This window comes from Pleurodeles waltl, chromosome 1_1 (assembly GCF_031143425.1).
Source record: "Pleurodeles waltl isolate 20211129_DDA chromosome 1_1, aPleWal1.hap1.20221129, whole genome shotgun sequence".
NCBI classification, from domain to species: domain Eukaryota; kingdom Metazoa; phylum Chordata; class Amphibia; order Caudata; family Salamandridae; genus Pleurodeles; species Pleurodeles waltl.
In genome coordinates this window covers 55,445,167-55,457,861 of record NC_090436.1, presented here as the reverse complement: position 1 = coordinate 55,457,861, position 12,695 = coordinate 55,445,167, and positions in this window count along the sequence as shown.

Genomic DNA, 12,695 nt, shown 5'->3' with positions numbered 1-12,695 from the left:
ATATGTGTTCCATCAATCGCCCCAATTATATTGGGGATATGTCCTATTGCATAGAACTCTGCCTTCACTGTGGCCAGATCTTCATACTGGGGGAAACAATGAAGCTTAACATGTGTTTTATCAGGGCAGACAACACTTGTCAGCACCATTCCTGCTGCCAAGCCCACTGTCACTTGGAAATAAACAGTTGCCAGGATATGGAGCACTGATAGCACTTGCACAAGAGGGGGATCCCAGAGGGGTGACGAATACCAGATATCAGGTCAGGCTCCGATTGGGCACACAGCTCTGTGATTGTGGCCCTGTCCAGTCTAGGTGAGGATAATGTGCCTGTCCTCCAGTGTTGCCAAGTCCACCAGGGGTCTGTACACGGGGTATTCCACCATCTCCTATTCATCCGCAGAGGTAGCAATCTAAGGGAGACAAGAGTGAGGAGCCGGACACAAACTGAACAATGGAGCTACAACAGAACTTTGCATCCTGTAAACTTGTCATTGTGATTTGTCCAGTATGTCCTAATATTTCCTGCGACATCAGGAGGCAGCATTATTCCAGGGCCTGCCCCCCCCCCCCCGAAATGGCGTCCGCCTGTCCTGTTTTGAGGGGCAGGTGGAATCGAGGTAATTCCACTGACGCTGTGTGCTGTTGCGTGAGGCGGTCGGGAACCGCCGTGCAACTCCTCATTGGTTATAATTGGGCCCTATGGGGTACAGTGGCCAATGGTGATGTACGCCGACAGTGATGGTATGCCATTTTCTATCTGATTCCTCACTTTGCTACCTGGCCTTCCATAGGAGAGGACCTACACTGCATGTGCTGCTGTGACCTGTGTCTGGAACCTACCATGGCCCATCTGACTGGGGAAAAGGCCCCAGTCTTCACTTCGGAGGAGTTGGAGAGACTGGTGGAAGGGGTCCTACCCCAGTACGGACTGCTGTATGGGCCTCCAGACAAACAGGTGAGTACGCTGAGGGCACGGTGCATGTGGCATGAATGCATGGGGTTTTGTGTGTGAAGGTCTTGTGTAAGGGGGGTGGGTGGATGTCCCCTGGGCGACGTACAGCTTGTGTGCTGGGCCATAAGTGTGTAAATGGCGATAAAAACGGGTATGGTGGCCCATATGTTTAACAGGCGGGACTGTTTGTCTAAATATATTTTCCTGTGTGTATTGCCTCTGCAGGTCAGCGCCCATCAAAAGAAGGGTATATGGCGTGCATCGCCAAGGAGGTGCAGACCCTGGGGTTCTATGGCAGACGGAGCACCCACTGTCGCAAATGGTGCAAATGGTGGGAGGACCTGAGACGCTGGGCACGGAAGACACGGAGGCCCAGCTGCGGATGGTCTCCCAACTAGGAAGCGTGCCCGTCGAATCATGATCCGCCTGATGGCCCGCATACTGGCGATGCCCTATCCTGAGCTGAATGGGCCCATAATGGCATCACAGCAGCCACAAGGGGGGGAGAACAGTGCCCATCATTACAACTTACGCATGGTAGGGTGGTGTCCGGGCGGGGGATATGTGTCAGTGGTTGCCCCTAGGCCAGGCCTGACATTGCAGCATAGGTCCCCTGGTGGCTAGGGTTCAGACGGGAAAGTCTTGCAACGTAGCTTGTAGGCATCCATTGCTGGTTAGGGTTGCGTGGGTCCCAGGTGTGCTGCATTTCGTGGTGTGTGCCCTTCCCCATGCCTTGGCCGCTAAATATTTCTCTGGTAGTGCAATGGCATATTGCGTAGGCCTGTTCCCTGTGTGTGAGGGTGCTCTGTAAGCCAACAGTGGTGTTGGTGCAGCCATTGACCAAGTGTATCCTTTGTCTCTTCCCTCCCGTCTTTTGTTTTGTCATCCTGTCCTTATGTGCATTAGCATCATCTGGCGGAGGAGCAGAGGCACCGGCAACTGACCGGCGACTGACCGGCGACTGAGGGAGCTGCATCCCACAGGACCCAGGAGGCACAGTCTACTGATGGAGAGAGCACCAGTGGGACGGAGGGCGAGGGGAGCACCATGGGGGAGACTGGAGGGACAGTTCTGACACAGATACCTCCTCCGATGGAAGCTCCGTGGTGGTGGTGGACACTTCTGTGACCACCCCAGCTACAGGTACAGCCGCCACCCCCCGAACCAGCACCGCCCTCCCAGCAGCCCTCATCGAGTTGCTTGTGCTGGCTCACCCAGGAGGGTGGGCATCTCTTTCGCCCCAGGCACCTCAGTCCCTGGCCCAGTGAACCCTTCTGCCCTGAGTGAGGAGGCAATTGACCTCCTGCAATCCATCTCTCTAAGGCAGTCAACCATTGTGAATGCCATCCAGGGGCTGGCAGCCCAGATGCAACATCTAATGCATTCCTGGAGGGCATTCACACTGGCTTGGAGGCCCAATAGAGATTGATTCAGGCTCTGGCATCCTCTCTGATGGCAGCCATTGTATCCATTCCCCCTTCAACTTCCACTGCCCATTCCCGTTCCCCTCAACCCCAACCCATCCCAAGCACCCGGCCAGATGAGCATGCACACAAGACAACACCCAAGAGTGTCACAGGCAAACACAATCACCACACTTCATCCCACAGGCACTCAGACAAACACCATCCAGTTGCTGACATCCACTACAACATCCACTATTTCCACTGTCTCTCCCTCCTCCTCCTCTTCCACCTCCCATCCAGTTCCTTCCACACTCACACCTGCATGCACTAAATCATCATCCACTACCAGCATCACCACACCAAGCAGAACACACACCACACTGGCAGACACCTCCACAACAGCCATGCACACATCCCCTGTGTCCTCTCCCACTGTCCCCCCTCCTAAAATACACAAACGCAAGCACTTAGACACCCAACAGCCATCCACCTCACAACTGGATACAGCCCAGCACCTGCACCCAAAAGCAGCAGACAGACACCTCCAACGACCACTCCCTCATCCTCCACTCCATTCCTTTTCCCTCTTCCCGCCCCAATGGCCCAAAAAAACTGTTCCTATCCATTATTGACCTCTTCACTCCCCCCCATCCTGCACGTATGGCCGGGGTAGGAAGAACCCAGCCAAGCGAATATACGACGAAACAACGACTGCAAAAACAACTACTGCCTTAACCTCGTTGCTACTACTAATGATTTTACCACGAATGCCTTAACAACGATATTTCGTTGTAAAGGCATTCCTAATAAAATCATTAGCAATAGGCACCATTCACCCTACATCCCTCACCCCACCCCCCCAACCCCACCCCAAAACCTAAAACCCCCTGACCCCCCACCAACTCCCCAAAACCAAAAACGCCCCACCCCCCCAAACCCACCCCAAAACCGAAAACCCTGTGACCCCCCACCCACTCCCCAAAACCAAAAACGCCCCACCCCCCAACCCCACTCTAAAACCTAAAACCCCCTGACCCCCACCCACTCCCCAAAACCAAAAACGCCCCACCCCCCCAACCCCACCCCAAAACCTAAAACCCCCTGACCCCCCACCCACTCACCAAAACCAAAAACGCCCCACCCCTCAACCCCACCCTAAAACCTAAAACCCTGTGACCCCCCACCCATTCCCCAAAACCAAAAACGCCCCACCCCCCAACCCCACCACAAAACCTAAAACCCCCTGAACCCCACCCCCTTCCCAAAACCTAAACCCACCACTTACCTTCGCCAAGTCACTCCTTTGTACCTTAACCACGCATGTTCGTTGTTCAGAACATACGTAGTTAAGGCACAAAAATACGAAGTCATGGTTAAAAAAAGCGTTGTTGCGCTTTCGTTAACCACGACCTTCGTAAAAAAAAAGTCGTAAAAAAGGATGTTTCCCCAGCCAAGCACCTCAGCCACACAGTCCACGGGCCCAGTCGTCACCACACCCACTTGTGGTGGAAAGGGATCCAGGCCACATGTCCTGAAGGGGAAGGAGCCTGCACGAGTCAGCCTAAGGGAAAGGAGCCTGCCCCAGCAGGCAGGAAGACCAAGGAGCCTGCCTCAGCAGGCAGGATGACCAATGAGTCTGCACCAGCAGGCAGGAAGACCAAGGAGCCTTGGCCAGGAACTGTGACGAAGCCCCCCCACCAACCATGGTTGCAGGGGATGGGCAGGAACCTCCCCCCACCAGCAGCACCACCAATGTGCAGCCATCTGAGGTTCCAGGGGATGGACAGGAGCCTCACCCAACCAGCAGCACCATATCTGTGCAGCCATCACCGCCGGCAGACAGTATGTAATCCTGCCTCCATGGGCTGCTGTGCGGCCTTCCCCCTCCAAAACCAGTGGGCAAGACACCCACCTGAGAGACTGTGGCCTTGCACTTTCCAGCATCAAGCTCAGGGCATGTTGCCTCCTCCAGAACCAGTGGGTATGACACCTACCTGAGAGGCTGTGGCCCATCACTCCCCAGGATCAAGCACAGGGTAGGTTGCCCCCTCCAAAACCAGTGAGCAAGACACCCACCTGAGAAACTGTGGCCTTGCACTCCCCAGGAGCAAGCACAGGGCATGTTGCCCCCTCCAGAACCAGTGGGTATGACACCCACCTGAGAGACTGCGGCCCATCACTCCCCAGGATCAAGCACAGGGCAGGTTGCCCCCTCTAGAACCAGTGGGGATGACACCCAACTGAGAGACTGTGGCCCATCACTCCCCAGGATCAAGCACAGTGCAGGTTGCCCCCTCTAGAACCAGTGGGGATGACACCCAACTGAGAGACTGTGGCCCATCACTCCCCAGGATCACGCACAGGGCAGGTTGCCCCTCCAGAACCAGTGGGCATGACACCCACCTGAGAGACTGTGATCTTGCACTCCACAGGACCAAGCACAGGTCATGTTGCCCCCTCCAGAACCAGTGGTCTTGTTACATCTCCTGGCTGAGGTGCCCCCCGCCCCCCTGAGGTGTCTGTCTATTTACCAACTGATGCCTCTGCAGTGTTCTCTACGTGGTGAAGCAGGTGACGTGTGGCCTTGGACTTTGACCTGTGGCCATGTGGCCTACGCAAATTGTGGACTGGCCTGGGTCCCTTTTTCTGTATATATATATATATATATATATATATCATCTTGCCTAACTTATTTTTCATACTGTGTTGATTTGTTTTGTCTTTGCATTATTCATCCAAGTTACGGGGTCAAAATGTTTTTGAAATGCATCTGATTGTGTGTATGTTGTGTGTGTGTGTGGAGTGTTTGTTGTGCGTGTGTGTGTGTCACTGTCATTCTCCTTTCTCCCTTGTGTGCTAGGCGGCTGTACTCACCATCGTCGTCTTCGCCGGTGATGGTGCTCGTGGTGGAGCAGCACATAGAAGGTGGCGGTTTCAAGGGTCTTAATATGGTGGGCGGAACATTGATTTCCGCCTGGCTGTAGGCAGCTTCCGCTGTGGTGCTTGTTGTTTCCGCCCCGGCGGTCGGTGTGGTACATTGGTTGTCTAACGGAGATCTTTCCGCCAAGGTCATAATTTGGCGGTAGTTACTGCCGGCCTGGTGGCGGTACTACCGCCACTTTAACATCGACTGCCAGGGTCGTAATGAGGGCCTAAGACTCTTATTCATTTTAAAATTCATATCTTGACTTTTGTATGTTGGATATTTGTGATTTTGGTATTGTTTGATTTAGATAAATATTACCTATCGTTGTAACCTGGTGTGGTGTCCTTTTTGTAGTGTTTTCACTGTGTGTGTTGGCACAAATGCTTTACACATTCTTTCTGAAGTAAGGCCTGCCTGCTCATACCAAGCTACCAAGGGGGTGAGCAGGAGTTAACTGAGTTAACTGAGTGTGATTCTCCTTTACCCTGATTAGAGTGAGGGTCCTTGCTTGGACAGACAGTAACCTGACTGCCAACCAAAGACACCATTTCAAACACTTCCCTGGTGTCAATGCTGTGGAGCGTCAAATTCTAAATGGCTAAGCCGACTTGGGTTATGAATGGTTTGTGAATCTCACCTTGGATTTTGTCATAGAATCATTACCTACAAATGTATACAATCAATATATTTACATTTCTGGCATTCATTTTCAACATTTTTAATTTAAAATGAGAAACACATATAACCACATTGTTATAATTTGTTTTATTTGAATGTTATTGATTATTAGAAAATAATGGTGTAAGGAACACATACAAAGGGAAATACCACAATAAATACTAAAGCAGTCTTCAACTTTGGCTTATGTCAATTTATTTTGATTAACACCAAATGATTTAAAAATAGTTGAATTATGAAAACAAAGGAACAAGTAAAAAGAAATAAAGTTCATCATGGTGGATGAATCTATTTGGTGAGCAAAGATTGTTTTGAGTGAAATGTACAAAATACAACTCTCCTCAAAACAGGTAGATGTGTCCATGAGATAGTCCACAGAGTAAATGGTAAACACGCATTGGAGGAAATTAGATTCAGCATCTCTTGGAGGTATTGCCATCCTCTCCTGGTGGTCCGTAGGAACGTCCCCTACTTGGGAGGGATGGGGGAAAATATTCACAGCAGCAGGAACTGGGGTGGGTGGATCAGTTTTCTGTTGTGGCAAGCCTCCCTGTCTGTGGCAGGTATAGTTTGTTCTGATGTTGAAGGACCAAGGACAAGGGTAGATGGTGTGGGAAAAGCCCTGCACGTGATGATAAATGTCATACATCACCCCAGTCAGGGAGCACAAATTAGAGGTGTGATTCTGCATCTCTACATTGTGCTCCTTCTGCATCTGCTTCATTTTACAGAGCTCTGTTATGAGCTGGCCCATCATGTCTTGGGACTGCTGTAGCGTTCCCAAGACTCAGATGGTGGTCTGGGTGACAGTGTACCCAGCGACCTCACTTTGCTGGTTTACAGATTCCCTTCCAAGACCCCTACCTCCACTACCTTGTGCCCTTGAGGCAGTGTGGCCCATCCCACTGGGTCCTGGCAGAACTGGAGGTGGTGGTAATGGTGATGGCTGCTCAACGGTAGCCAGGACTGGGGGGCAGAAGATGGTGGTTTTGTTCCTCTGGACACAAGAAGTTGAGGTATCCTGAGGCTGAGGTGTTGTTGCCACTGGGGTGGGAGGTCTAGGTGTAGGCCGAGTGTGACTCACTGGAACTGTCTTCCCAGACAGAGCAGATGGACAGCAACCCAGTCCTCCACTAGAAGATGCTCTCAGTGATGACAGCAACTCTGGATGTCTCGAGCAGGATGAACTCCCTGGCCCATCTGGGACCATTGGTCAGTCGGCTTCCACATCCCACACCCAGTGCAACAGAGGGCCCTACCCATCTGTCTCCAACACCACAGCAGACACCCAACGTCCACAAATCTCTGTCCCCAGGACAAGTTGATCAATAGTGTGCCCACCTGTACAGGGACCGAGTCGACACCACACAGGCAAGACGGTGATGGTCCTTGTGTAAGTGGGAGTGGGCACACTTCAGTGTCCTCTCCTGACACAGGTGCATTGTCTCCCCCCTCCTCCTGTAGGTAGGGCACATGGCATCTGAGGGCCAAATTGTGCAAAATGCAGCAAGCCTCCACTATCTGGCAGACCTTCTTAGGGGTGTAGCATAGGGATCCACCTGTTAATGGGAGGCACCCCAATCTGGCTTTCAGTAGCCCAAATCATTGTACCACTTTTCTGCCCCTGTCCTTGGATACCTCTCTGGGGTCAACACCCACAACAGGTTTGGGTATCCGGAGTCACCTGGAAGTATTGAGGGACACACATTACACATGTACAATGGTATGGAGGACAAGTCCAGTTGGCATACACTGGCATACACTATCTGAAGACTCAAGCTCACCTATGAGCCACACTCTGTGCCTCTGTAGTTGTACCATCACCTGTGGGCCGCTGCTATTCCTCAATATATAGGCATCATGCACAGATCCAGAAAACTTGGCAGTGACGTGGGAGATGTATTGATCAGCAAGGCACACCGTCTAGACATTTAGAGAGTGGTAACTCTTCCTATGCCTGTAAACCTGCTCATTTGCCCTGGGAGGCACCAAGGCAATATGGGTTGATGAGATTGACTCTGTGCTTCCTTTCTTTCTCCCCCACCCTCTCTCTTTTTCTTATCCTCTACTGGTGTGCATTAGCATCATCTGGCGAAGGAGTAGGGGCACCGGCGAGTGGGGAGCTGACACCCACAGGACCCAGGATGCAGAAACCACCAATGCCGAGGGGATCAGTGGGTTGGAAGGCGAGGGGAGCACCATGGGGGAGACTGGAGCTACGTCTACAGACACTGATTCCGCTTCCGATGGAAGCTCCCTGGTGGTGGCAAACCCCTCTGGGACTACCCCAGCTACAATATCTTCTGCCACCCCCGTACTAGCACCGCCTCCCAGTAGCCCCCCACCCAGTTGCCCGTGTCCACTCGCCCAGGAAGGTGGACATCTCCTTCACCCCAGGCACCTCAGGCCCTGCCCTTGTCAACCATGCTAACCTCAGTGAGGAAGCTATTGATCTCCTGAGATCCATCTCTGTAGGGCAGTCAGCCAAAGTGAATGCCATCCAGGAGCTGGCATCCCAGATTCAGCAATGCAATGCCTACCTGGAGGGCATTCACGGTGGCTTGGCTGCCCTACAGAGATCATTTCAGGCTCTAGCCTCCTGTTTGACGGCAGCCAGTGTCCCTGGTTCTTCCATCCCCCTTCCAACTACCTGTTCCTAGTCCCAAAGTCCTCTCCCCAACCCATCCCACGCACACAATCTAAAAAGCATGCACCCAAAACAACAGACAGGACTCGCACAGACAAACACAGGCACCACACTTCACTCCACAAGCACACACACAGCCAACACACAGATGCACATACATCAACAGCCACTTCCTCCACTGTCTCCGACACCTCCTCCTCCTCCCTCACAGTCACATCAACACTCACACCTGCATCCACTGCATCATCAGTCCCAGATCCTGCCACCTGTACAGCCTTACCTCCAGTCACCACAATAGCAGACACTCAGACAAGCACCGCAGATACCACATGCGCAGTCACCACCAGCATCACAACCACATGCAGGGCACCCACCTCACTTGCAGACACCACCACAACATACATACACACGTCCTGTTTGTCCTCTCCCTCCCTGTCTGCCCCCCCTCTAATAACACAAACGCTCTCGCTCAGACACTCAAGAGCCATTCACCTCACACACGTACACTGTCCATGCACCTGCACCCAAGTCCAGCACACCTACTCCTCCTGCAGCCACTCCCTCTACCTCCGCTCCCAAACCTCCTCCCACAACCCAACCCATTGGTCCTAAGAAGCTTTTCCTTTCTTGCCTTGACCTCTTCCCCCTGTCCTGCCCATAAGAGAAAGATCCCTCTCCCCAGCCCAGTACCTCCAGCTCCCAGCCCACTCTTGTTCCTTCCCCTAAAGCTACACCTGACACTAAGGGGCACATGAGTGGCACTCCGGCCCCCGCCCCAAGCCCATTCCTCCGCCCCCTAAACAGAAGAGTAAAGACCCACCCCTTCCCAAACCCAAATCCAAGGACCCCCTCCAAAGAAGAAACCCCTCCCACCCCCTGAGGTGCCTGCCTACCATAAGCATGATGCCCCTGCCCAATGGAGTGACTTGGGCTATAAGGAGTCAATTTGGGCCTGGGACGTTGCCCTGTGGTCATTTATTGACTATGGACTGGCCAATGGCCCTTGCTGTATATTTGCATATATGTATATATATATATATATTTAGGATTGAAGTCACTGTTCACACAGAATAACAGTGGTTGGACCAGAGGTATGTCTCCTGGATTTCTTTGCTCCTGGGTTATGTTGATGTTGTTTAACTCTGCAGATTGTTCTCGATGTGTAGTATGTGTGTTTCGTGTGTGTTGTGCGTGTGGGTGAGTCACTCTCCCCTCCCACCCTTGTGTGCTAGGCAATTGTACTCACCATTATCGTCTTTATCAGCGTTGCTGCTCTTGGAATGCCATTGCGTGGAACAGCATCAGCAGGACTTCCAGTTCAGGTTCCATGGCTGCCGCGAACTCCTCTGTGTCCCTGGAGGTGAGTTTCTCCTATTATATGATACTCTTCCACCAGGCTTTTGGTGGTGGTGGTCCCGCCCTGGAAATCGTGGAAGTCTGCTATGAGCGGGTCATTGTCTTCCACCTGAAGATGGATACCACTGTGATCAGTGGACGGACCATACTGGTGGTTCAAGTGGTACACTGGCTGTCTATAGGAGGGATCACCGCCATGGTTATAATCTTGTGGTCTTCATCGCCAGCCTGGCCTGGTCAGCTGACCACCAATGTCATAATGAGGGCCCATGGTGTCCCAATCAGGGGCTATGGGACATCTCTTTATCAATCTAGCTTCCTCCCAATGCAGTGCGGAGCTCTCGGCTTCGCCCCAGTGAAGCACTGCCTCATGCCATCAGAGAAGAGCTTGTGGGTGTGAGGCACGCCAATGTATGGTGAGGAGGCTTTTGGCCAGCAAGACAGCCAGATTGACGGATTAGGCCCTAACTTTGGGATTCTTCCTCCTGGAGAAGAAATGTAAGGCTTTGGCTTCCAAGGAGTTTAGTGTTGTCAACTCAGTAATTGTGACCAGCGTGGAGCATGTGGCATACCAATAACATTCTATGTGGGGACAGGGCCGGAGCATATGCTGAAGGTCAGTTGTAAGGGCTTAGCACCTAGGGCATGCTAGATTAGCTGTAGGAAATATGCAGTTTAGGCAGGATGGTGTAAGGTAAGCCCTATGGAGGATTGTGATTTCTACGGTTTCGAAGTGGGCATGCCTGGATATTATTTATGGGGATTCAAGGGCTCTGACCCATTCAGTTTCTGGAGTGGTCTCCCTATGTCCTCCTCCCATATCCGTCGAAGGTGCGTCAGTGGGGGACACGTGTGGTCCTGGAACGCATTGTAAACCCGGGTAATCAATTGTCGCCCCTCCCCCATGGTGCAAAAGGTTTGGATAATGGAGTCCTACTGTTAACCTCATTTCACCACTTAGATGGGGGTGATTCTATACCAAAGGTAGCAGTTCTGTATAAGATTTTAATCCAACCAACATCACCTAGATCTAAGTGTGAATTTGAGCTTTTACGGGAAGACGACTTGCAACTTGCAATGGTCATACTATGTTGATGTGTGGGACAAACTGGGTTAAAGCTTTCTGAAACCTCTAAAGCTACTACCATTTTACAGTGGTTATTCATTATTTATAATGGAGCTGGTATAACACCTGTACATGTTGGCGAATTTAACAAATCTGGATCTCCTGTCTGTTGGTTCTGTAGAACATATATCTGTACCAGACCACAGCACATATGCTGCTTTACCGTAAGTATGCTATGCAATTTCCTGTCTCAATTTGGCACAAATTTTTTATTAGGAACCTTGTATGGATGTTGCAACTATATTTTGAGGTTCTTAGTTTATTAATATGGATAATAATACATATTTTCCTACTGTTAGTGATTTACTTCTTCCAATTGTTTTTAAGCCTATACTGCCCCTTTGGAAACTATCTTATTCTATATTGAATAATTTAATAGATGATAACCTCAGAATCTTTGTTAAGTCTACCACAAAAGATTATAGCTCATTTATTGTGGCTATCCTTTACCAACTATCTTTCCTCACACGCAGCCTCTATTTAAATTACTCTTTGGAGTTTGTATTATACTATTGTTTTTCTTACGTTCTTCTTCTTTCTTTCTTTTTTCCTTTCTTTCATTTTCTCTTCCTCTATTTTCCTTTTCATAAAAATTTTATTAGACATCTTTTTTTTGTTTAGAATTGTTACATCTCATAATCTCTGTTACGTACTTTGGCTTGCAAATCAGTTGTAACCCATTTTATATTCATTCTCTCAATACAAATAAGTTAACTGAAATATCTATTAGTCCATATGTTTCCTATGTGTACTGCTGATTGAGTTGCAGTGTACCATATTTTATCATGTCCCACTGTAAGGGACTATCAGTCATAATACACAATATTTTGCTGTTTACCTCTGTAACCAATACCATTAATACATTTGTTAAAACACATAGGAACTGAGTTAAATCTTGACAAGACTCCAGCTGTCCTGTTGCTGCAGTGTCCCAAATACTCTGTCAACCTCATGTAGCTCCGGCCACCATATTTAGATCTATGGCTGTTCAACCTCCATCCAGGTCGAAGAAAGGAGTCTGTCATGCAAGCCGTTACCCGCAGCCGATGCAGCAGACTCCAATGCTGGCAAATTGCACACCATTGCTATCGAGATTGCTCCAACCATATTTAGATGATAATAAAGCTGTTCTGGGGGTCTACCAGTGATGGCCCTCTGACAGCGGGAGTCTGTTGTGGGACCAGTTCAACATTATACTAGAGCTGTGGTTATTGAATGGATGCTAGCAGCACACACCTGATTTTCTTTTACACTCACTTTGGCAGGCAGGAGAAGTCCACGTTTTACAGAGGGAGAACTGCCAGTCATGGGGGATGATATTATTAGAGTAAATCCACAATTGTTTGGAGGTCAAGTACAAAATACAACCATACCTCAGAAAAGGCAAATGTGGACCAGGAGAGTTAACCAAGTGAATGCTGTAGCTAACAATCTATGCACACAGGAGGAAATTAGGAAGAGGTGGAATGACCTGCATGGAAGAGTCATTCCCTGACCTCCACACAACACCTAGGGGCCCAGAGGACTTGTGGGGGTTATCCCAACCCCCTTACAACTCTTTCCCATGGAGGAGAAGGTCTTGGAGATCCTACATCCTGATG